General features: G+C 49.8%; 1 pseudogene; it reads right to left on the bottom strand.

Moving 5' to 3' along the window:
* Positions 1-26,650, bottom strand: part of LOC129498485 (inositol 1,4,5-triphosphate receptor associated 2-like) — a 68,401-nt pseudogene that overhangs the window by 29,447 nt on the left and 12,304 nt on the right.

The following is a 26,650-nucleotide window of genomic DNA, read 5'->3' as shown; positions in this document are numbered from 1 at the left end:
CTGCCTGTGTCTCTGCCTCTCTCTGTGTCTCTCAGGAATAAATAAATACAATCTTTAAAATAAAATAAAATGAGGAACGAAACACTCCCATAGTTCAACTTCTTATTTTATTGATGGAGACCCTGAGTCTCTGAGACCTCCTCCGGACTGTCCTGATTCCAGCTCAGTTATTCCTGTTGTCCCAACACGTCCTCGCCCACTTCCGAGGCTCCTATGAAAAGTCGTTGCTTACACTCACGTGACCATTAAATTAAGGAGAATTTCCAGCGGATCCTGGTTGATGGAGACTCCCGGGAACATCTGCATTCAAGCCCGCCGTGCGAGGAGCTGCCGGCTGGACAGGGAAGGCCGGACTCGCAACCTCCAGGCTCTCCTCTTCCCTCATTTCATTAAAACAGCAGTGAGAGATCTTAAAAAGCATAAACTCATGAGGACAAAAAGGAATAGGGGAGGACCGGCGGGCGCGAGGCCCTGTTAAGTGTCTGGAAGCCAGGAAGCAGTCGGCCGGGGCGAGGTGGGAACCCAAGTGCTCCCAGGGCGCGGTGCCGGCAGCAGGCTCTCAGGTTGCTTTCTGGGAAAACCAGACAGCCTCAGGGAAAAGGCCTATAAATCCTGATGTTTTGGGATTTTCCAGGGAAGCATCAACTTTCACAGGATCTCACGGAAGTCCAGCCTTTGGCGAGTCCTGTCTCTACCCCCAGAACCTCCAGCTGGCTTTACACGCTCCACTTGTAGCCGAGAACGGACAGAGCAAGCGGGCATCGTTAGAGGTTCCCCGACGCCGAAGACAGACAGTAAGACGTTAAGAAAATAAATGGGGAAAAAAACTTGCAAAAGATGCATGGAGGACTAAGGGGAAGGACGCCTACACGTCGCGCCTCCAGGTCGGTGGGCAAAGGCCAGGCGTGTCTCTTGCAGTCCAGCCCCGGGGGGCAAGTGAATGACAAGGGTGGGCAACCTGGGGAACCAGCAGAGCGGCTCCTACGGCGTAAGAATGGGCGGCCTCCGGCCCTGACCAGGACGTGTTGGTTAGGACGACAGAATGCTTGTTAAGAGGCCAGCTTTTTAAGGAATTTAGGCTGGGAAAGTCTTAAAAAATGAGTAATGTCCAATATTGATAAGGGTGTAAGGAATCTAGCTTTCTTTTCTTCTTTAAAGATTTTATTTATTTATTCATGAGAGACGCAGAGAGAGGCAGAGACACAGGCAGCGGGAGAAGCAGGCTCCATGCAGGGAGCCCGACGTGGGACTCGATCCCGGGACTCCAGGGTCACGCCCTGGCCCCAAAGTAGACGCTCACCCACTGAGCCCCCCGGGGATCCTGGAATTTGGCTTTCTGATACGACAGTGGGCAGAACGTAAGCTGGTGTAGTTCTGGGTACTTTCATCATCTCAGACCATGCCTGTGTCTGGTCTCGGTGACTGCACGCCGCGTCCCACAGGCACAGCCCGGCTCCCGCGTCAGGAGCGACTCGTGGGCGCAGAGGCCGCCCAGGTGCTGTGGGGGGCAGAGCGGCCACGGCCTGAGCCCCACCGCGTGGCCGCCCCGTCTCACAGGAGGGTGATGTGGGTGTTAGTAGGGAGGACGCGTTTGAGGGCACACACAGAGGGACTTGTTGCGGCTGCAATTTTTTGAAATTCCTCTCATTGATAGTGTAAATTCTGAATTTTGCATTTTTACCTGCTATCTGTGTATTTATGTTAATACATAGGTAATAGTTAAAATTCCTTAATAGAGACCAACGCAGATGCTCCCAGAACGGGGAGCTTTCTCTCGTGTGGCTTCTAACCTTAGACTCAGGATGTGCAGATCCTGGAGATTTGGAGAAACCATCAAACAAGGGCCCAAGAGGGAAGGTAGGATCACGGGAATTCCAGGGCAAAGCAGCCGACCTCGGCCCTCGGCGGGGTCAGAGCATCTGCCCCAAGGGCCGGCCGGCCTGGGGCAAGCCTGGGCTCAGAGCAAGCAGGCGCTCCTCCCGAGCCGCCCTAGCGGGGCTTCTCTCTTAATCTTGCCTCTTCTCTGTCCCCACCTTTGCCTTTTTCCCTGAAAAGAAACTTCGTGCGAGTGAGCGCGAAGTGCATCTTAGAAACCATCACTTGGGTTCTTTCACCGCCTGCTCCGTGGCAGCAGGGCCGGGGCTGGGTAGGCAGGGCTGAATCACAAGCCCGATGCGGGGTCGGGCCAGAGCGAGCACCTGGCCCCCTGCGGACGCCGCCTTCTCCCGGCGGGACGGGACGAGCGCACATCCCCGGGCCTACCTCCCACTCCAGCGACGCCGCTGAACAGGGTCCTGGACGGGGCCCAGACCCGCCCGGCCTGCCTCATCCGGATGGCTGAGGAAGTGGGGCTGGAATCCGCATCCTGAGGTCCCAGCACGGCTGCTCCCCCCCGTGGAAGAGCCAAGCGACCAAGGACACAGTCTACCCCGCCAGCCTTTTCGTAAAACCGCACAAGCGAAATCCAGGCACCACGTGGTACTGTGGTTCCTACTCGCATTTTCTTTTCTGCTCCTGGTTTTCCCCGGTGTCGACTGCTCTATTCGAAGTGTGAACTGGGCCCACTGTTGCCCGACCCCGATGCAGCCCCAGAGCCCGCGGACCAGACCCTGCTCCTCTCTGGCCCCGCTGCCCGGCCGTCAGCGCCCTGGCCCCTGTGTGAGCGCCCGCCCAGCTGCGGCAGGAGGACCAGCGAGGTGCGGATGTGTTGGCTCAGGTGCAGCCTGCAGGGTTATTTTCCCAGCCAGGCGTTTCCATGGAAAGAAGGAAATTCTTCTTCATCACCTTCCAGCCCCCCCTACTGTCCAAGACCTCTGGCTCTTCAGTGATTCAGGAGCAAGAAAGTATAGTCTCCCGACCTCCCTCTGCAGCATCCTCCACTGTAGGGAAGATAATTAGGAAGGAGCAGCCTTTAATTAACTTCCAAGGCCTTCAGCTCCGGCTCACATTCTTCCTTCTCCTGATTCGGTGTTTGATCTAGTTCTCTTTGGGAGGGCACAGCATCATCACTGCCACAGTTTTCTGGGGACTGAGAGGGGATTGTTTTTTGAGATTCATTTATTTGTCTTAGAAGCAGGAGGTAAAAAAACCGATTGAGGTTCATCTGTTTTCTTGCAGATGCGGAAAACCTCGGGAAAGCATCATTAAGCTCTTCTGTCCCATGCATTTTAGATCTGGCTGCAGACTCTTGGATGGAAGTTAATTGGAAGACGCTGCACGAACTACCTTTGGTCAGACTTAGCCATTCGGTTAAACCTTCTTAACCCACCTTCGCAGAAAACCCTTGGTATCGTCACCCATTCCTTCCCTTCTCTCGCTAGCAATGTCCAGTTATACCCGGGAAAGGTAACGTTGTTGTTCCAAATCTCTCTAGTATCAGTTTATTTATAAATTCATTTGAATATTTGTTGAAAAGTAGAGGGCAAGCTATTTGAAGACTTTACCAGAGGAGATGTATTAAAGGCAAATAAGGATGTGAAAAGGTATTGAACGTCACTAGTCTTTATGGAAATTCGCACTAAAGCCACAAGGAGTCATCACCACATACCTGTTAGAATAGCCTAAAAATGACGATGCCAACCAAGTGCTTGTGAGAATGGGAAAAACCCGGGCTCTCATCCACTGCTGTGGGAATGCAGAGGGGTACCAGGCTTCGGGCTACGGTGTTCCGGTTTCTTGTTAAGCTAAGCGTGTGCTTATCCTCTGACCCGGCACTACCACCCCTCTAGAGCCACCTCCAGGCCTCGCAACTCTCCTCTTCTCCAATCCATTTCCATGATGTTGTCAGAGGAATCGTCTCCTGATGTAAATTTGGCTGTTTCTTCCCCGCGGTCGTAGTGTGCAGTTCCGTGATCGTGGCCTCTTAGCCCCTTTAGGACACCTTGTCTATGTTTGGGATTTCCCACGTTATGGGTTTTTACTGCCCAAGTAGAGGCTAGAAACTCACATCTCCAGCCTCCCTTGCAGTGATGGTGCTGGCGTGAGACTTTGGCTCTACCAATCAGAAGAATACGTGTAAGACTTTGACTTAAAAGATAGCGATGTGTGGAAGGAAGTAGCGTGTGGGATCAGTTCTGTGTGAAGTGACAGAAATGGCATTCTTGGAGGGATCGGTGAGGTTTTGCCAACGCATGCCCAGGGGCTTTGGTGTGTCTCCCAGAGTCTGCGCTCAGTGGAGGTGACGGTAGACCTTGCTAGAGCCTGCAAGCCCGGACTCTGTCCCTTCCAGAGTTTCTCTATCTGAACTGCTTAATATCCTTTAATAAATTCTTTTTCCCCCCCGTTAATCTAGAGCATTTACTTTTTCTCATTTACTCAACTGATACACCTGCCCACAAACTTTTAATAACTTCTTATCACCTTCAGGAAAAAAAAAATCCATACTTTTCACCTAGCATGCAATGCCTTCAACATCCAGCTCCAGTGTCCCCTTCAGTCTATGCTGTCCTCACGGCGGCCCACATTTCCGTCGCCCTGAGCTTGCTACCAGGGGAAACACCGCCTCCTCACTGATGTCTTCGTGCCTTTGCAGATGGTGTTCTCCTTGCTTTCTCTTTGCTTAGCAGCCCTCTTCTCATGTTGTCCCTATTCACTCCTCGTCTTTATTCACCTTTCAAAATCCGCCATAAATATCACCAAACTCACATGCCTTCTGTGAAGCTTCCCTTGACAGCCTAGTGCCCTCAAAGATAGTTGTTGCCTCTTCTCTTGGAGAACTTCTCATATTGTATTATAATGAATTCAATAATACTTACTGAGCAAATACCGTGGGCCGGGCAGGAAGGTAAAACCTGAGCAATGAGTAGGACCTAATTAGGTAAAGGATGGAGTAGAATGGGTTTGCACAAACATGGGGAGTCTGAGCATCTAAACACGGGGGTGAACGGGTGAGTGCCCTTCATGCTTCTGTGAATCCTTTGAGGCGGGAGCCCAGTCTTACTCATCTTTGTGCCTCTGGCGCGACCGAGCCAGACATGGAGTAAACATTCAGGGAAGGTCTGCTACACTAATAAATAAATGACCAGATCACGTGTGTCCCCAAGACTTTTGTGTCTGATGCTTAAATTGGAGGAAATAACTTAAGCTTGATTTCCTGTTCATCAGTACAAAGCCATGTTATAAGAACTGCCTTTAATTATTGAGCAAAATTTTCTGAATCCTCACATTAATAATCCAGTGTTGCATGGATATGATAGTGGTCAATCAACGTCAAAAGTATTCTTGGATGTGACTGTTCAGGAGCCATCGGTTTACTCATCTTTAAAAGCCTATTAACACAGCAGATATTTCTGATCCTTTTTTATTTTTTTTATCTGGTCCTGTCATCATAGCAACCTCATAAATCAGCTCTTTGCTGCGTTCTAACATTATAGCTTGGGCGAAAAGAAGCAAAAGGGTTTCCTGCTTATGACCGTGGAAATCAGATGCATCATCAGGAGTCATTCTTTCCTGAACCTCTCATGCACAGCCATGGGCCATCTTTTGGCGAGAGAGGTATCAAATGAAGCCGGGGCTGCTATATTTAAATAGATCTGTGTGTCGCGGTGTAGACGCCTCAAGTAGCCCCATACCTCTAAGGTCCAGAAGAGAGGCTTTCTGGGGAGGGTGTAGTTGGAGGCACTGAGCCGCACAGAGCTTGTAATTGATATGCAAGCCATTGCTGCTTTGGACAATTCTGAAAACCTGCTCCTACCATCAGATAGCAATGACTTTCCTTTGATTTGGTACCAAAGTTAAGCTGAATTTTAATCACCCTCCTTAATGTTTAACTTCACAGAGAAACAGACTGAGTATTGGGGATATCTTTTTGATGTTTCCAATGAACCAGAGGAACAGACTTTGCTGTCATCTCCATCCAAGGACAAATCATAATTGGCTAGACTAGCAAATTGCTTTTTCTTATTGGAAACCGCCATTGGCACATTAGATTGAAAGTAAAATCCTTACTGTATGGGTGTGATGTGGTTCTTCACCATGCAGCTGTAAGCGGAAAGTTGTTTTTCTAAACGAATGTTTATGGAGATAATTCAGTTTGTGATACTGAGAGATATAAATTTGGGAGATTACCGAGGATGATTCAGCCTTCTTTTTTTTTTTTTTTTCTTGAACTCCTGCAATTGCCTTTCTTTTCCTCCTTAAACGTAAAATGGTACATCCATCTTGTTAGGAGCATCCTCAGAGGATATAAATGAGCAGTCTTCCTTAAGAAGAAAATGAGAATTGAAAGGAAGAATATGGCATCATCACAAGCATTGTCCCCAGATGGCAGACGTGGGACTTCATATTGGCATCATTAATCATGGTGGGGCCCCGTGGCTGTCTCTGCCACACGACTCCCAACTAGACATACTTCTATGTGTCTCGGAGGCTTGTTTGTGGATGTTAAAGATGGTGGGCTCTGTGCTGTCCTGGGGCTCCGGCTGTGAGTGGGGAGCCCTCTACTAGCTTGAACATAAGGCACCGCAAACAATCTCCTCATTAATAAACAAGCTTCTGAAGCAGAATAAAAAGGTCCTTCCAGTGTAACCAGCCATTCTACATCTACCTGAGAACACATGGCCGACTCGAATAAGCTAATAATGATGGTGAGGCTTGAACATCTATTATTAGAGTCCAGTTTGATACTCTCAGAGCTCTTTACTGTCTTCCACGTCTATGTCACAGATAAGCCTTATAAACAAGCGTCATGGCACAGCAGAAACAGTAGAATTTGGAAGCAAACTGTGCAAATCAGGCTCCGCCAGGAAGCAAAATTGTGTAGCTAATGGACATTTTCCGTCACATCTGGTATTCACTAATATCTTGTCCTCCAGGAAAACAGAAGTTGAGTTCAATAGCCAGGTGTTACCCTAAGCTCTTGGGTTCCAGTTTTTTTTTAGCTGTGTCCTCTTATACAGTGAATTTTATAGTCAGACTGTTGAGGAGGTTTTGATCAGGGCTTCACTGTTTAGTACTATGTGGTCCTGGGCAAGTTATTTGGCCTCAGTTGGCTTATCTCTAAAGTGAGGACAAATAGCATTTTTGTGAGGACTTTTTTTTTTTTAAGGATTTTATTTTTTTATTCATGAGACACACAGACACACCCACAGAGGCAGAGACACAGGCAGAGGGAGAAGCAGGCTCCATGCAGGGAGCCCGACGTGGGACTCGATCCCAGGATCATTCCCTGGGCCAAAGGCAGGAGCTAAACCGCTGAGCTACCCAGGGATCCCCAGCCTTTTTGTGAGGATTAAGCAATACCTGTTAAATACTTAACACAGTGCCTGGGACCTGGTAGGAACTCAATAACAATAACTATTTTCTAGACCTTGTAACATCTCTGTAGGTAGAAGATTTGTGCCTCTAACCCCCAGTCCTATGCCTGGGTTTTGGTTTAGCTACTGCCTGTCTTCCTGATGTCATCAGGCCTACCTGATGTTTCCGAATCTTATCAGGAGTATTGGGTGGTAAGTAGACTCATTGCCTATTTCCATCCTTGGTACGGTATCTGAAGGATAAAGCAACCCAAAGCACTAGATATCCACTCACTAGGCAGGCTGTGAGGCAAAGGCTACACCTGTATATGCGTGTGTGTGCGTGCGTGCACATGGAGGGGCATTAGACCTTTCCAGAAGATGTGAAATTGGATGGTCAGTAACTGAGGACATTTTAATAGAAGGCTAGGAGCTATTGGAAGAGTCGACTAAAGTGTGAAGTTCTTAGGCTTTGGGGAGATATGCAGAGATGATAATACCAATTCACTACGAAGTACAGAAAGGGTCGGAGGTTGACCCGGGCGTCTGCTCGTCAACAACGCAGGGGTTCACTGTAGGTGTGGGTGAGAATAAAGCAGTGTGGTTATTGCTGACCCATCTGACTGATGGTGCGCTCCTTGAGAGAAGGAACATAGCTTCTTTGTCTTTGACTCCCCGCTGTTGGCCTAGTGTCTGGCATAGAGTAGGTGCTCACTATAAGTTTACAAAATGAATTAAAGAATGAATAAGTGGGTCCCCGAGAGGAAGGATTTTCTATAAGTCACATAAAGGGTTTTGGGGTGGCAAGTTTTGTTCTACTCTTGGTGAGCTTGTCATTCCATTAATACCCTAATACTCTTGAGGGATCCAGATCCAAGTAAGTCTTTTTAATTTTTTTTATGTTCCTCTTTACTTGGGAAGCATTCAACTTTGATTTTGGGGGCAGAAACAATCTTCTGAGTTGGAAATATGTCATGAAGCAAATCTGGAAATGGAGCATCCTTGTATCATTCTCAGTCCCATGTTTTCCAGTATGGGGTTGTGTTTCATCTTGGTGGTGATTAATCCACAGAGTTAAAGTTTGGGATACCTGCTGCCATTGATGTTGCCAGACCTTTAAGCTGTTCTTTAGAGTCATCAACTCGTTTTTGTAGTAAATGGTTTTTCCTGGCAGGGGCGAGTTTAAGATTAAATGAGTTCATGGAAGTGTCTGAATTTCTGAATGGATGGATAGAACTGTGTCAGAAGAAAAATAACAAGCAGGATGCCAGTACTTTGTGAACAATAGTTTAAAGAGGTTGAAGCTCCTGTGCATATTGATAAGATGGTGCTAGGCAATAAATCAGTGGTTCTTCCATATACCTGGTTGAGCGGACAGTTAAGGAGCTATTTGTATACATAAACATCTTAAATTGGCTGATTTATCTCCCTGGCGTTGAAGCAATGGTGTTAATAGACCAATCTGAGATTGCACAGGACTTTTTGACCTCAGAAAGTTCTCATGTCCTCCAGAAATAGAAGTCCCTTGGAGCTCTGTGCTGGGTCTAAGATGATAATGAGAGTCACTTCAAATGGAGTGTGCTGATATGGGTGACAGAAGTAAAATTAGGATTTACAAATGATAGTACAAAAATCATGGATGATGAGCTGGGAAATTTTCCATGTATTTCTCTTTCTGAGATCATATAATTTTCTTTATCTCTTTTGGGCTTCAGTTCAAACTTAATGGACAGCTTAGTTCATTGGAACTGGCCCAATAATTCAGAGATCAAGAGCAATAGTATTTTTTTTTTTTTTTTACTGATGATTACATTTAAAACCTGTAATTTCCCACCTCTGTTCTTTCTGATAACGAAAACTCATATTCCTAAAATCCTGCTGGAGGGGTTAAGCCCTACCTGGATAAGCATGTGTTTCACAATTTGGATAGTTTTCTCATCTGTAAAATGAGAGAGCTGGACAGATGCCTGGGTCTAGGATTCTATGTCCCATAAAGCTCCATTTGCAGGGATACCTGGAGAACACATGTTCACGACAAGGATGATATGCATTGGCACGACACTGACACATTCACCTTAATAGGACCAAGGAGTCTTTGATTGATTGACTTAGAAGAAGACTATCAGACTGTATCCTTTCATCAGGTGGCTGCTTTCTGTTGCCTCTGGTGCTCCTGACAGTGTATTGACCATCTCCATGACTGAGCAATGCTGACAGTCACCTTGGAATGTGTCAAAGGAAAGTACTTTAAAGTTCTCTTTCTCTCTCCCCCACCCCCAAGCCCCTGCCACCATCATCTGCCCTATGCATTTTCCTGACTGACTCTTCCAGAGAGCAGAGTCTTATTGTCAAAAGATCGCACTATTAAAAGTCCATGATTCATTGTGTATACAACGTGACTCGGTAGTTTAGGTCCACTCAATTTAAATCACAGAGTCGTAAAATCTGAAGCTTGGAAGTTAGGAGACAGATCTACTGTGAAACCTTAATTCTCTGAGGGTTTCTGTTAAATTATGTGGCATGTGGATTAGGGACCCAGATTCAGATGTCTCCACAGAAGCACATACTTTAGTTCAAGCCTCTCCAACTGAACTGAAAAAAAAAAAAAAAAAAAAAAAGAAAAAAACAAAAAAACAAGACAAAAAACAAAAAACCCACCCTCAGATGCTCCTTTGGACTGGGTGCATGCAGCTAGCTGGAAGAGCAGGCCTGATAGATGAGTCTCCCTCTCCCCCAGAGACAGCAGCGACTACAGATCTCAAAAGAGCTGCTTTGTATCCCCTTCTCATTGAGGGATTGGAGAGTGAGGAGAATGAAATCCACTGTGTGGGGATGTGAGGACTTCAGTCAAGTTTTGTCAAGAAGGTAGACTTGAGTTACGCAGAAATCGGGGTGGGAAATCATCCACACCGGCTCTCCTGTGCAAGCCCGGCATTCAGCTCATGACTAAGAGATTTTGGATGAGGTGACAAAGGATGAAAAATAGGTATCACCATCCTAAAGTATTGATTTTACTTAAAATGACAAAGTCTAAAAATCTAGTAGAAGATGGTATCCTATGAAAAGGAAATATAACCTCTGATTCTCTCCTTAGAAAGTAGAAATAAAGCCTACTGTTTTCACTTACAGACTCTTGGTTATTATTTCATAAATAGCAGATAACATATAGTCAGAATATCTTGGCAAGATTTCCTAAGTGAGGCAAGAAGTAATATGTCTTTATATTTTTAATGATTTTGAACATAAGCATGAGTGTACGTAAGAGGGAAGAAGACAATAAAGCAGGCACCTCTTTTAGCCATGCTTTCCTTTTTCTGGTTGCAAAGAAAAATAAATTATATTTTGTAAGATGGAACAATCTGATTATGCCTTGTGTTTCTATAGAGTAGTGAAAAGCGGTATTTGCAGTGATGATGAAGATAAATGTGTCAAAGTGTAGTCAAACATGACAGCCATTAAATGCTTGGTTGGAGAAAGATCTTTAATTACACAGGACATTAGATACAGTTGGGTTGAGAAGGATTTTTGGCCAAGTCAACAAAATTATTTTTTGAGGCTAAATCCATGTTATTCCAGTGAATGAGATCAAGATGTACACTTCCGGCCACCCTCAGATTTGAGGCTGCTGGTACACCTTCCTCACTGTCCCCCCATGATCACTGGCCAAGCCTTCTTGAGGGGGACAGTGTCCTACCTGGTCACTGAGGCTTTGGGGAGCGTGTGCTCTTAGGATACTTACTGAGAGTTAAAAACAAAGAGATCTGTTAGGTTTCTTAGGTAGGAAGGCTGATGGCCTAGAAACAAGCAATTTGGGACAAGCGAGGGAAGGTGGAGGTCTGGAAGGACTCTGTCTCAGGCTCTGTGATGGGATTTCTGTCTCGGGGACGGGATTGGCAAAAACAAAGCTGTCTTCCAGTCCTGGCTACTCTGGAAGAATTGTGGGCTGAGTGGGTCAAGAGTAATAATATTAGCTAAAGTATATTACACGCTTATCCTGTGCTAAACACCATGCACACCTCATTTGATCCTCAAAATGATCTAATAGGATAAATACTAAAGTTTGCCCATTTAACACATCAGGCATGGTTCACAGTTGCAGTTAGGAAGCGAAGTCAGGGTGACAACTAGCAGATTTTGCCCCGAACTTGCAGATTGCCCACGACTGTAGACGTTGAAAGCTGAAGCCAGGACAGTGCCAGGCAAACCAGGATGGGTTGGTTACCCTAAAAGTGGTGGAACCAGACTCAAACTCAGAGGCTGACATATTAATTCTCTTGCCTCTTACTGTCTTTCAAAGGCCAGGGATTCAGGTTCAGGACAGGGAGACAATGACTCCAACTGGCAAGTGTCTGGTACAAGGAGGGGGGTCTTGTCTTGGGGGTGAGGCTCCGCTACAGCGCGACCAGAAGAGGCAGCAAGGCGAACTTAATGTTGATTCACCTCCTAAATGAGTGAAGAACGGGCCAGAGCCTTAGAGGGGAGGGGCTGAGTTCGTAGGTCTGGTTAAGAAATTACACGTACAGAGAGGTTCCTGAGAGCAGGAAACCCTCAGATGACGTCCCGGTCAGGAACATCTGACGTTAAGCAGGATTAATGTCCCTGATTTATCCTGGACATTGCCTTTGACTCTAATGCCATATGACATTAATAATAGATGATGACCGGGACCAACAGAGTTCTACTGGAATGTCCTTTTGCAGGATTCGACCTCCTTGGGAACGGCCTTGTTGGGTGTCTCTGTTGTTCCCATAAACTCAGGGCAGCTGCTAGGACCGAGCGTGGCACTCGGGCCGCGCTTAGCTGACGTAGACTAGATCCTGGACAGGAGCAGGGGAGAGATCCCGAAGCTTTGGCATCCACTCTTGGAACCCTGTTGCCTATCGTCTTTGTCTGATGTCTTCAGAGCAAAATTTGAGCTCGGGTAGTTCTGTCGTTGAACACTAACTCTGGCTTCTATTGGCCGCTTGGGAAATTGACTTAACGTCTCTGAATCTTGGCTCTTTTTAACTGTAAAATGGGAATTTACATTAGTAGACGGTTATCTTAAGGATTGCGAATAATGTGTGCTAAACGCCCAGCACATCCTAGGCACTCAGCAAATGGGACCTAATATAAGACCCTAAATCCGGACCCATAGGTTTCAAAATGGAGGCTTGGAACTTTTTTTTTTTTTTTTTTTTAAGTGAAAACTATGGCCCGGTGTTGGTTTTATCATTTTAGCCCAAGGCTGACACCTTGTGGAAATTCTCTGACAAGTAAAAACTTATTTGCTGGTCTGTATATGTTACGGATTCTTGTCTGGAGGTGGAAGCAGGTTGAGGGGTATATACCGGCCACCTAAGGGAGAAGAATGGACAGAGCAAAAGTGGATTTACATTTTAGAGCCATCTTGGGAGGTTATTTCTTCCAAATTAATCAATATTTAATTTAATATTAATTTTTTTGGTATTATTTACTTATTTAGTGTTTTCCCACAAAGTATATTAATGCAGGATTTTAAGCCTCCACCTTTGCTTCAGTTATCCATGCAAAGCCTAGCATGCGTCCGTCTTCTCCACTGGCTCCCCGACTGCTGCTCACTCAGTGCCCGCCCATCTGAGAGCCTCTGTGTCACTTACAGGCAAAAGCAGAAGCATAATTTGCAGGACCCAGTAACAAACGAATTGAGCTCTTTGTTCAGAAATCATTAAGAATTTCCAAGTGGCGATAGGAAGGCATTAAAAGCAAGAGTGGAAAAAAAAATAAAAATACAAAAAAATAAAAGCAAGAGCGGGAGTCTCCTAAGCATGGGCTTTCCATCTCTTATTAAGTACTTTTAAAAATACTTATCAAGTTGGAAAATAATTCTTTTTTTATTTTAATAAATTTATTTTTTATTGGTGTTCAATTTGACAACATGCAGAACAACACCCAGTGCTCATCCCGTCAAGTGCCCCCCTCAGTGCCCGTCACCCAGTCACCCCCACCCCCCGCCCACCTCCCCTTCCACCACCCCTAGTTCTTTTCCCAGAGTCAGGAGGCTCTCATGTTCCATTTCCCTTTCTGATATGGAAAATAATATTTGACTAATACAAACAAAAGATATACATTTTTCTTTTATTCTAATTTCTAAGACCGTTTCCCCTTCCTGGAAGCCTTCCTATTGGAAATAAAGGCGTACGTGAGGCAGAAATTCTATTTAGGTCTCACTTCTACCCAGATAAAGCTTAGAGAGGACAACCAACCTGGTTGTGGGGCAAGAGTAAATGGCAGGTAACCCGTCTTGAGGCCGCATTAGTAGAAGAAGCATTTTATTTTATATCCGTATGGTTGTTCGGAGGAGAACGTTGTGGGGGGTCACTGATGTGGATCACGGAGGGGCCAGATTGTCCGTAAACTCCCCCTGTGAAGAGCTACATTCTTCAGCCCAGAGACCAGATTTTTCCTTGCGGCACATCGAGGCAGGTGCCAGGCAGGGTCAGACGTCCTGGGGGAGGATCAAAACCAGGGCTTGGAAGGGACAAGCGGGAGGAGACTGCTCGCCAGGTGCGGTGACCTTGGCTCATAACGATCCTTTATTCAAGTTAAAACCACTTAGGCTTTTGATAGGATCACTCATCACTGCGCTTGGGGCACGACAAGTGCCAAGTACCCGCTGACGCAGTGGAGAGAAGGATCCCCGAGGGCTGAGCGTGGCTGGAGGCTTGAGCGCGGCCGTCACCGACTGTGGCCACTGCGCAGCCCAGAGCTGGCAGGCACCTGCCGGGACGAGAGCGGGGCCTGCGGTTAGAAGCAGATGGTCCCCAAAGGTGGACAGTAGGGGCGTTCAGCTTTTTTTTTTTTTCCCTCTGTTTTCCTTAATTCTCCTTGCCCTCTATGCTTCTATAATTCTGAACCGTCTAACACCCTAGGGCACCTGACTCGCTTTCCTCCGGGCCTTTGCCTGGGTTGTCTCCTCGGCTGGGTCACCCTGGTGTGGTCCCATCCCCCCGGCCCCGTCCCCCCAGCTCATCCCCTGAGACTGAGCATCAGCATCCCCTCCTACTTCACTCGTTGTCATCATTAGTATTAAGAAAAGGAAACAAAACAAAACAAAACAAAAAAAAAGAAAAGGAAACATTTCACCTAAGTCTCTCCTTATGTGGTACTGGGATAACATGCTTTTTTTTTTAATATAAATTTATTTTTTATTGGTGTTCAATTTGCCAACATCTAGAATAACACCCAGTGCTCATCCCGTCAAGTGCTTTTCACCAGTTTGAAATTTTAGAACTGTTCTTGTAGCGTTTTTTGCTTTTATTCCTGGTGAGTTGTAGGAATAATGTTTAAAAAGGGGAAAATGAAATTATTTTGATACAGAATTTATGTAATAGTTTTTCTAGAATTGAATGAAGTATAAATGGAAAGAGTTTTACTAAAGGTCTTCAAGGATCCCTTCCCACGGAGACTGAGATTCTAAGTCCCCCGAACGGTCTGATTTTGGGTGAAATGGCTCCAAGCTGTGGTCTCTAATTCTCCATGTATTTATCCAACTGAACCAAGGCTTAGAGCACGTCGTTTGCAGACGGGGAGCTGTAACCCGGGCGGGCGCGGGGCCGGGGGCGGCGGGGAGACGCCAGCCGGGGTCTCGGAGCTGCCCTCATGCCCCCTGCAGCCCAGGCTGTGACCCCGGGGCCTGGGATCAAATCCCCATGGGGCCCCCCAGCACAAAGCCCGCTGCTCCGTCCACGCAGGTCTCGGCCTCTCTCTCGGTCTCTGGGAATAAATAAATACATAATCTTTTAAAAAAATAAAAATTAAAATAAAAAAATAAAATGAAAGCTGCCCTCCACGCACACGTGACGGCCTTCAGTTACTTTCCGAAGCGAGGTGGACGAGGAAGAGAGGCTCCGCTCCCACACGCCCGCACCCAAGGCACCTGCACCCCCGCACCCCTGGCCTCCCCCACGCCCAACCCCGCCCTCACTTCAAGGACCGGGCTGCACACTCACCCATCGTCTCCTGAGTCATTGCCCGGGCCTGGACCCCTTCCTCCCCTTTTCTCCCACTCCTGCCCCATCCCTCAAGCCTTGGGCCTGGACCCCCGTCTCCCCTTTACTTGCACCCTGCAGCATCCCTCAAGCCTCGAGCCTAGACCCCCACCTCCCCTCTTCTCGCACCCCTGCCCCATCCCGCAAGCCTCGGGCCTGGACCCCACCTCCCTTTACTTGCACCCTTGCCCCATCCCTCAAGCCTCGGGCCTGGACCCCCACCTCCCCTCATCTCCCACCTCTGCCGCATCCCTCAAGCCTTGGGCCTGGACTCCTGCCTCTCCTTGTCTTGCACCCTTGCCCCATCCCTCAAGCCTCGGGCCTGGACCCCCACCTCCCCTTTACTTGCACCTCTGCAGCATCCTCAAAGCTCGAGCCTAGACCCCCACCTCCCCTCTTCTCGCACCCCTGCCCCATCCCTCAAGCCTCGGGCCTGGACTCCTGCCTCTCCTTGTCTTGCACCCTTGCCCCATCCCTCAAGCCTCGGGCCTGGACCCCCGTCTCCCCTTTACTTGCACCCTGCAGCATTCCTCAAAGCTCGAGCCTAGACCCCCACCTCTCCTCTTCTCGCACCCCTGCCCCATCCCTCAAGCCTCGGGCCTGGGCCCCCACCTCCCCTCGTCTCCCACCCCTGCCCCATCCCTCAAGCCTCGGGCCTGGACCTCCGCCTCCTCTCGTCTCCCACCCCTGCCCCATCCCTCAAGCAGGGCACAAAGCAGGACGTGAAGACGCGTTGGCTGAACGAGCGCATTGGTGGATTTGTGGGTGCGGGAGGCGGGCTGCAGGCACCCCAAGGCCGGCTCAGGCCCGAGCTCAGGCGCCCACCGGCCGGTCGGCGTCCTGAGGCCAGAAGGCCTTCCACGTCCCGCAGGTATTTCAGGAAACACTGAAAAGTGGGTTCATGCATCACTTGGGAGCCGCGTCCTCCGCCGGGTTTCATATCTGAAGTCGTGGCTAAGGGAGCGCGTGGGCCTCTGCCGGGGGCCTCTGCTGCGAACGTCCCGCCTGCGCCCGGCCTGCCATCCGGTGTCAAAGGCGCTCTTCGGGGTACTTTCCTGACGGTGAAATTCTGCTCCGCGTTACTCCTGTCCTAGAAACCTCATAAAAAATTAGAATTCTGCAGATGAGAGATTTATTGATTTCCCATATTTCTCATGGCCCCACGCGGATTTACAGCAGCGCCTCAGGAAGAAATGGAAACAAACAGACAAAACCCGACAACCTGTCTCGCAGCATCTTGTCTCATCAGGTCGCAGGACCGGAGGCCTAGAAGGGGCTGTGACCGCGTCCCCAACCTGGCGGGGGGGGGGTCCCTGAGACCTAACGCGGGTGTGGTGAGGGGCACGGGGGACCCCTGGCAGCCCGAGGGGTCGTGTGGCAGCCGAGGCCGGTGTGCGGCCGCCCGGGGGCCTCCCCAGACCACGACACCCGGACCCCAGCCAGCCCCGCCGGTCGTGCAGCAGAGATTGGAATTGAGTGGGGCGGCCTGTGCCCACTGACCCTGCAAGCAGGCGACGAGGAAGTGATTCCCGGGCTTTGGAGTCCAGACTAGGTGACCACAGGCCTGCTGGTCACTCACCTGCTGTTCACACGACCTGGGAACTTCAGAACCCCCTTCCTTGTCTGTCCGCAAAAATAAAAATAGAGGGAGAGGGCAGACGAGCCGGTGCCCCGGGGGCTGCCGTGGACGTGGGCCGGGGCCTGTGGGCCGGGCTCCCTGGGGTCCCACCTGCACTCGCAGCATCGCACCTGTGGGCCGGGCCGGGTGGGCTGGGGTGCACAGCAGCTCCCTTACCTCCGCCTTGGGCATGGCTGCCCCCCACCCCCCGTGCCAACCTGCTGCCTATGGTCCTCTTGGTTGGCGCTTTCCACAGGCTGCCGGCAGCACAGTCCCCCTGGACAGCCTGGGGGGTTCTGGGGGTCCTGGGAAGGCCTGGGTCTCCTGGGGGTCCTGGAGGTCCTGGGGATCCTGGGGTGGGGGTCCTGGGGAGGCCTGGGGGTCCTGGGGGGTCCCAGGGGTCCTGGAGAGCCCCCGGCCTAGACGTCCCCACTCTGCCGGCCGGGGCCTTCCTGGCCAGTCCCAGGTCCCCTGGTGCTCCCGGGCCCAGCCCCCAGCCCCGCTCTCCAGCCTTGCCCGGCCCTGTTCCCGCGGGGCCTACCCGGTGTCACCTGCTGGACCTGGTGGGAGGATCCGCACCGGGAGCTGGAAGCATGGGCCTCTCCCCATATGATCCTGCGGGGCGAGATCTCATCAGCCCTTGTCCTTGATGAGCAGGTGAGACGCGAGAGGGAGATTTTGCTATTAGTGTCTCTCTTTTGAGTGGGGAAAGCCGGAGGGGGCTCTGCCGCCCTGCAGGCCCCGCGGTTTCACAGCAGGAAGGACGGGGTCCCCGTGCAATAGGCACGAACGGGGCTCCCTGGGGGGCTCTGTTCCTTCACCCATGAGACGGGAGGGCGGCCTCAGGAACCCTTCCGGGGGGGGCTGGGCCCACCACGCAGCCCCTCGCCTGGGCAGCCTCAGGGGACGGAGGAAAGAAGTCGCAGGTAGACTGGTCTGTGGGCCACGTCGTGGGGCGTCCTGTTGTGTGGAAACGGACCTGGGCGTCGGGGCCTCAAGTACTTTGGCCTCCTCTTTTCAGGCCACGATTTCTCTGTCCATAAAACAGTAATAGCGATGGCGCCAGCGTCCCCTCCAGCGCTATCCTAAGGGCCCAAGACAAGAGGGGTGGCCGTGTCAGCCTGCGGGGCTGCCCGGGTGCCTTCGCCCCCCGACCGCAGGGCCGGCTCCTTGGGGGCCTCCGTCCTGCACCCTCGGTCCCTACGAGGCCTCCCCGCGGGTCCGTGTGCGCACTGCCCCTCCCCTGGGAACACTAGTCGCCCTGATCGGGGCCACCCGGAGGGGCACGTTCTAAGGAAATCGGGTCCTTCGAGGCCCCGTCTGCAGGCACCAGCACAGGCCGGGTCGCAGGGGTCGGGGCTTCAGCTCAGGACTTGGGAGGAGGCGCGGCGCGTCCCACAGCCCTCGCGCTTCGAGCTCTGCACAAACATGGCTTTAGGCTTATTCTTTCTGATGTTATTTTTTGCTTAAAAAGATTTACTTACTTATTTAGGGAGTGTGAGCAGGGGAGGGACAGAGAGAGCATCTCACGCAGCCCCCCGCGCCGAGTGCAGAGCCCCCCGCGGGTCTCAGTCCCACACCCGGACACCGTGACCCGAGCTGAGGCCAAGGGTCACACGCTCAGCCAACCGAGCCCCCCCCGGGCGCCCCCCGAATCCTGTTTTTAAAGCCGGGTCCCGCCTTCTTGAAGGTCCCTCCCTGCACCTGCGAAGCCCGGCGCCGCCCCGCAGGGACCCTTGGGGGCCTCCGGCTGGGTGGGCCCCGCGGTGAGGCCGTCTCGGGAGGGGCAGCCGGCAGGTCCGGGGTAGGTGGCTGCAGCAGCTCCTACGGGGGGAGGCGAGTTCGGGCAGCACCAACCCCAGCGCCCCAAACGATGTCTTCGTCGCTGTGCAAGGACTATCAGTCCAGTGTCCACGTGTCTGTATGTTGATGCGTACCTTTTTTTTTATTTTAAAGATTTTATCTATTTATTCATGAGACACACAGAGAGAGGCAGAGACCCAGGCAGAGGGAGAAGCAGGCCCCATGCAGGGAGCCCGACAACGGGACTCGATCCCGGGACCCCGGGGTCACGGCCTGGGCTGAGGGCGCCACCCGCTGAGCCCCCCGGGCGCCCTGTACGTGCTTCACGGAGCAGAGGCTGTGCCCCGGACACACGCGTGTGCTCTTCGGCCACGAGCATCGTTCCGCGTCTACCGTCTCATGGTTGAGCTGCGATCTCTAGTCTGGGGGACAAAACACCCTCCATTCTCCGCCTGCGGGCGCCGGGTGGCTTCTGCTTGCATGAGTCAGGCCGGGGCGTGCATCTTTATATATTCTGGATTCCTCAAGCCATTCCCTTAGGACACATTTGTAGAATTGGACGTGAACGCTTTTCGGTGGGTCGGACTTGAGGCTTAATCACCCCCAGCCCCCCTGCCACGCGCTGTAGCCGGGACAGCGCTCGGCTCCGTTCCCATGCACGGGACAGGGTGCCACCTGCTGCCCGGAAAACGTCACTTCCCGCAATTCCCGGCTTATTTCCCCAGAACACGACAGACGAGGTCACCGCCCATATAGGAGCTGCTCCCAGGCCGAGGATCAAATGACAGAAGGGTGGTCATTGAGTGAAGCCACGGCCCACACGTCGCGGGCAGCAGGCTCCATCTCCTGGCTCCTTAGGGCAACAGCCCGTCCCCATAACTGGGTGGGGGAGCTTGTGGTGTGGGCTCTGGTGAAGGGCTGCGGGGCCCAGCCCGGCCGGTCCTCCTCCCTCCTCCTCCTCCTCCTCCTCCTCCTCCCCCCCGGTGCGGCCCGACCACCTGCATCATTGCTTTGCTTTCGGGTCCAGCTCAGGGCTTGGGCCGTTCTGCTCTACCTATGACATGGGTTCCTCCAGTAGCCCCGATTCTAGGCGGCGTTGGAGCCTCGCCTCAGTGTCCCCTGCTCCTCCCCGGGGCCTTCCTATCCCTTTCCTATCGCTACTTTTTCCTACCCCTGCCACGTCCCTTGCAGTCGCCACCGTGTCACCTCCCGCGACTGCTCTGTGACTATTATGTGGGGTTTTTCTAAAGAGCAACTGGAGCCGACTTTCTAGCACGGATGCTCTTCGCCGGTCGGCCCCTGATGGCTTATCCAGCCTTATTTCTTATAATCAATTCCTCGTTTTCAGCGCCCAAGGACGGCCTTGTCCACACAGCATGTAGTCCTACACGTGCCTGAGGCCACATTAAAGTAGGAAGAAAACCCCAACAACCAAGCTAGCCACCTTACGACACCAGGAGGTGGCCCAATCTCTCTCTCTTCGCCCCACCGTCCGACCGGGTACGTGCGTCTGCGTTTCATCCGTCGCTCTTTATTGTAACGTATTGATGTATTGGTTGGCGTTTGTGCGTGACTGTTCACAGCTCTCTACCTGGTTCTGAGCTTCTGAGGGCAGAGGTGCTTGGTCCCTCACCGTCCCGCTCTCCCCGAGTCCAGAACGAGCATGTTCTCACGGTCAGCTGCGGCCAACGGATGGAGCTCTGTTGACTGAGTCATCATCGGCCACGGGACCCCGAGTCACCTTGCACAGCTTGAGTACGAGCCTGATGGAACGGTTTAGCTGACACCCCAGTGTTGTTGTTTTTATTGTTCCTTTTGGCTCAGAGTTAGAAGCAAACTGGAACAACCTGAAAGAAGAGGAAAAAAAAAAAAACATTGGCGCCTTGATTTTTTTTATTTAAATTTATTTTTTATTGGTGTTCAATTTTCCAACATCCAGAATAAGCCCCAGTGCTCATCCCGTCAAGGGCCCCCCTCAGTGCCCGTCACCCATTCACCCCCACCCCCCGCCCTCCTCCCCTTCCACCACCCCTAGTTCGTTTCCCAGAGTTAGGAGTCTCTCACGTTCTGTCTCCCTTTCTGATATTTCCCACTCATTTTTTTCTTCTTTCCCCGTTATTCCTTTTCACTATTTTTTTTAATTCCCCAAATGAATGAGACCACAGAATGTTTGTCCTCCTCCGATTGACTTATTTCGCTCAGCATCATCCCCTCCAGGTCCATCCACGCCTTGATTTTGATGCCCGTCTCCACCCTGATTTCCTGGGTATTTTATGAAAATTGGCTTTTCAGATTAAACCGAAGATACTTAAGTGTTCAAACTGAAGGGCCCTCATGTTTTAAATAAGGTGTTTTGTTGAGAAAAGCGCCTCCTCCACAAAATGTGCTCAGATGTGTAGTGAGGCGTGACTCAGCCTCATTTAGAGTTAGATCAGATTCCCCTCCTCATTAGAGTCTCCTTCCTGTGCTTCTGGAAGGAAGCTATGGGGGGAGGCTGCAGCCAAGATGCCTGACATTGTCCTTTGTGGAAAGTAGAAAAAGGTCACCTTTCTTATTTTATTCCACTTCATTTCATCTTAGTTAGTTTTTTTTGTTTTTTTTTTTTTTTTAATGAGCAATTTGAGACTCTTTAATTCCTGATGCTTTGTGTAGGAAAGAAGCAATATGACGCCCCCTCCCCGTATGTGTCATATGACCCCATGCAGAGTCATGCAGATGACACAAGATCAAGTCTTTTTTTTTTTTTTTTTTTCACAAGATCAAGTCTTGTTTACCAATGTTGCATGACGTAGGGAAGAAAGCTGCCATAGCATTCCCGGATCCTGTTTTCCCTAAGATTAGAGATTTGTTACTGAGACCAGGTTAAGTATTAAAATGAAATATAATGTAAAATAAATACAAAAATAAATATATTTGTTCATCAACCCGTGTAACTTAGCCTTACTGCTTTGAATCTATATAGATATATGTCTTTGAAGTACGTCCATTTTATACACAAGTATAGATAATGGGATTTTTTGATCTATAAAAATGTTTGGGAGTTGAATGATAAAATATACAGGCCCCCAAATATGAAAAATTTGGGGCAAAAGTAAACTTATTTTTTTAAGAGGTATATAATTTTTTTTACGTATTTTTTTTTAACTGGAGTTGAATTTGCCAACATATAGCATAACACCCAGTGCTCAGTCTCAAAACATAACATTATGTGAATTTGGTGCGTAGGTAATTAATATTCATAAACATTTTATCTTATTTGATCAATTTGTGGGTTAATGCGTTTACAGCACAAGACATCTTGCGTATGCGCCGTGATTGCTAGCTACATGATCATTGATCCTAAATTGGAAGAGTTAGCCATGCTCAAGTAACTTAAAATGCAAAAGTCTAAAAAATCGTGTAAAAATTTCTATAAAATATTTTATAGTGAAAATAATACTTACTTGTAGGTTGTGGGGACATTGTAATGGATCTGATATAGCCCTGGGGCTTACCGCGGCCTTAGGATGGCCCTAATCTTTAAATTTTTAATTAATAGGCTTAATTCCACAGTAACAGGAAAGTGAACGGCAGGGACAGAATTCCTCTTGCCCCTCCCCGCGTTGGCCTCTTGCATTATTAGCCCCTCGGCGTTGTGAGGTAAATGCATGACAATCGGTGGCCCAGTATTGTCCGGGGGGGCGGGTGGGGGGGCAGCGCAGTTGCCCTGCGGCCCGCGTCGAGGGGCGGCTCTCCCGGATCCTGTTGCTGACCATCCCCGACGAGGACGCTCTGAGCTGCTGTCTCCCTCGCTGGTCTTACTCTGTTTCCTCTTATTTTATTCATTTAATGGCTATTTATCTGGCTTGGCTCTTGTTCTTTTCATTTAGTTGTTTTCCCTTCCAGTGGCATCATAATGAGTCAGTGTCACGGTGACTAACTGCAGCTTCTGGGGGGTGGTTCCAACGGCGGGGACTTAAAGGGCCGTATGCCGTCGGGGCCAGTCCGTCCCGGGTCACCCAGTGCCGGCAGGTGCCCAGCTTCCCTCTCTGCTGGTCGCCGAGACGCTCAGTCGTTACTGCCTGTGTCTCCCAGGCCGTGCGGATCCTTGCTGCTGTCTGGGTGCCTTCTCTCTGGGCAGGCTCCGTATGTATGTTCCTTCTGACCTAAAGGGCGCGGCATTAGCTTCCTTTTCTAGAAGGAAAGGAACTGAGTGACTCACCCAGACACCCTCCTGTGCCCGCGGCCTGTGCCTCCCAGTCTAGAGCCCTTGTCCACACCCGCGGCACCAGCTCCCACCGCGTCTGGAACCAGCCACAAGCCTCTCCTCTCTTTCCGTGACACTCGCCCCTCGCAGGCCCCGGGGCCCCGCCGTCCGCATGTGCCCGCTGTCTCGCACACGGTCCCTTTCTTTAAGCTCCTCCTGCTTCCCTTTCCTAGATGGGACTTTTGCAATAATCTCTTAGTTTTTTCAACTCGCCCTGCACTGAGCTAGACTAACCTTCATGACATTCATCCCGTACGGGTCACAGGACTCTGCAGGGGCTCGGTACTGGGGACGATGAAGGCTGAATTGGCCAACCCTGAAGGATCTCAGGTCTCGTTAGTTCCATCCTGAGATCACGGCAGGCCGGGTGGTCGCGGGCCTATCTGACAAAGAGAAACCAGGGCTGTGCGTCCAGCCAAGAGAAGGTGATGCCAGTGTAGACAAACAAGGCCCTCCGGGGTCTTCTCCCTGAACGTTTAACCTGCTTTATTAGCCTCAGCACAACACTCTTTCTTGTGCACAGCCAGCTCTTTGCACGAAACTTGGATGTGCTGTGCTCGTTTCACCCTGTCCCTTTGCTTAAGGTGCTTCCCGATCATTCAAAGAGCCGTTCAACACACATTTATTGAGCACTTCCAAGGCAAGAGGAACGTGAAGATGCAGAGGATCCCGCCTTGCCTTAGAGCTCAGAGGGAAGGAAGGAGGAAGGTACGCGGTTAATCGCAGTGCGTGGCAACAGGTGCCACCGCTTGTGAGCGTCTAACGGGAACAGAAAGAAGCCAGAGCTGTGGTCGCGGCAGGTAGCAAAGCCGAGGCGGTGGAGGCGACATCTGAACAGATCTCCTTCCCCTTGATCTTTCCAGATCCTTCCGGGTGTCCATGCAGTGGCGCCAGGCCTCTCGAATGCCCGGGGCCTCCATCGAGGTGTCAACCGACCGTTGTCACCTCTCATAACTCCCTTGCAAGTGACTATTGTTATCTCTAGCTTTGGCGCTGCTCCTCGCCTGCGCCTCCCCGTTCCCTGGGGGCTTTGCTCAGCGCCTCCGATGAAGCCACAAACTCTCAAGCACCGCGGACCGCGCTTTGTATCCCTTGGCACCCACCTCCAGACACAGAAACGGAATCCATGTCTGTTAGATTCTTTTGATCCTCTCTGTGCGCGTTGATTGTCACGACGACCGTGCAGTCACACGTTCGTAACTGCGAGCTCCGACGATAAAAATGGATTTTTCAGAGGGAGGCATGCACTCTGCTGAAACGCGGTTATGATTTCTGGCGGAATGTCTCACCAGATGATTCAGGTTACAGTACGGCAAATCCTAAACCGATGGTTACGAAGGTGGTGACTCTGGGACTTAGTGCTCAGGGAGAAATGGACACACACCTCCCACACGCACCGCAGGCAAGAGAAAGGGATGGCGTGTGGTCAAAAAAAACATGCAGTGTTACCGCAGCAAACATTCTGGTTGAATGCGATTGATTTGTTTAGACCCCAAGTAGGATTTCAGGTCTATAAAATAATTCATGTTGTGTATCATCATCTCGTTTCCTTAAATACGGGCACTGCTCTTTCCTGATGCTCTTTTTGTGCATGATTACCAGCCTGCACCATCATGAACCCTCTTTCGTTCTTCCCAAGTACTTGAGGAGAGTGTGAGAGATGACTATTTTTGCTTCACTTTCTATTTATTTATTTATTTATTTATTTATTTATTTATTTATTTATTTATTTATTATTTTGAGCCTTTAGTTCTCTTGTCAGGGGAAGACGGAGGCATAGCCCGAGGTGGCCATAGAGCCCAGGGTTCAGCTCATGGGGTGGCCAGTGGACCCGGCCAGCGGGTGTCACTTTGTGCTTCGCCACAAAGGAGGGTGACCCTTGGAGACTTAAGACTTAGAGACGTGGGTATGTGTGGGTGGGGTGAGAGCCGTCTCCCCAGTCATTTCTGTGTGGAGACGCCTCGACACTCTCAGTGCAAGAGAAACAACATTTTCGGTAACACCTGGAAACTAGGGGAGGCTGTGACCTGGGTCTCCGCTTAAGGCCAGGGCCCAGTGTCCTAGGAGCTCCCCTCGGTGCATCTCTGCGCCTGCTGCCAGGACGCCTGGGGGCACCTCCCCTGCCCCACTGGGTGGGCCTGAGTTGTGGCCAGGGGGGCCCCTCCTGAGCCATGTGGCGCAGCGTGGATGGGGCGGGAGGGCCCTGACACCCTGCCCTTGGTCTGGAGTCCTGGGGTGACAAGAGAAGGGGGGGAGCCAGAGAGCTGGGGGGCAGAGGCGGAGGCTCCCTGACCTTACACGTGCATAATGCCAAGGGGCCCAAAGCAGCTAAAATGTCAACCTGGCCCTGAAAATACGTGAAGGTCCACTTGTTCAGCTGGGTGTAGGGATACTACATTCCACATTTGTCTCGCTCGACTTACAGCTTCACATTTTTAGACGCAATTAGAGGCCTTCATTTTTGCTCTTGCCAAAACTTTGTATAGATGGGAGTCAGCTTTAGAACATTTCCCCTCAACTTTTTATTTTGAAAGATTTCAAATATGTAGAGAAGTTAAAAAAATATGACCAAAAAAAAAATCCTAATATCTAACATCTTGGTTCATAATGGTTAACGTTTTGCCAACTTGGTTTATTTCTCTATTTCTTTTGCATGGCCGTTTTGTATGAAGTGACAGCCATCAAGCAGATTTACCCCTAAATATTTCATCAGGAATCTCCCCCAAATAATGACAGTCTCCTCAACTATAACGCCATTATCTAACCTCAGAAAAATAATTAATTAAATAATATTTAAAGTACAGCCTTATACATGTTTACTCAAATTGTACCAAAAATGTCTTCTTATGCTATTTAAAAAAAAGAAGAAGAAAACCAAAAAACTAGGGTTGACAGAAAGCTCATATTGCATTTTTTTGGTCTGTCTCTTTAGAGATGAATGCTCAACTCCTCCCTCCATTGTTTTGAGTTATTTGAGTCCAGCCCGTTGTTTCTTAGATGCCCCAAGTTCCGGAGTTGTCGGATTGTTTCTCCGTTGTGTCGGTTAACTAGCTCCTATGCCTTCTTTATTCTCAGTAAATCGGAAGTTAGTCTTGATTAGGTTCAAATTAAACACCCGGGCAAAATATAGGCACGATGCTCATGTCGTGTAACATAAAGAGGCGTGTGATACCAGACGGCTCCATTGTTAAGGAGGCTAAATGTGATCATTCGAGCGACTCTCCATAATAAAGTCTTATTTTCCTTCTTTTAAGTAGTTTTCTATGGGGTAAATGGATAAATAAATACTATGGGGTAAATACTACTCTTCTACCCCAATGCCCATAGGCATCATGTGACTACCTTGTTCCTAGAATAACCTTTACTGATGATTTTGCGACCATCGATGACCGTTGGCTGAAGAGCTTATTACAGGGGGGTTGTCAGTGGTGATCTTCTAACTCAGTCATTAACTGTTTATGTTTTTAATTGAATAAATTATGTTAACTTACCCACATATTTATGGTCTGTTGATCTTCATGCTTCATCCATTCAATGTATATTTCTGAATTCTATCTGAATTCATTTCCTTTGCCTAGAAGATGCCCACGTGATTTTCTTTATAGAGTGCTTTCATTGGTAGTATCACTCCATTTTGTTTCTCTGACGTCTTTATTTTGTCTTCATTCTTTTTTTCCAGGAATAGGATTCCGGGCGAGTTATTTTTATTTCAGCACTTTTATATTCTAGATTCCCTGGTTTC

Source organism: Nyctereutes procyonoides, unplaced genomic scaffold, assembly GCF_905146905.1.
Source record: "Nyctereutes procyonoides isolate TBG_1078 unplaced genomic scaffold, NYPRO_anot_genome, whole genome shotgun sequence".
NCBI lineage: Eukaryota > Metazoa > Chordata > Mammalia > Carnivora > Canidae > Nyctereutes > Nyctereutes procyonoides.
This window is presented reverse-complemented; position numbering and strand designations above follow the sequence as displayed.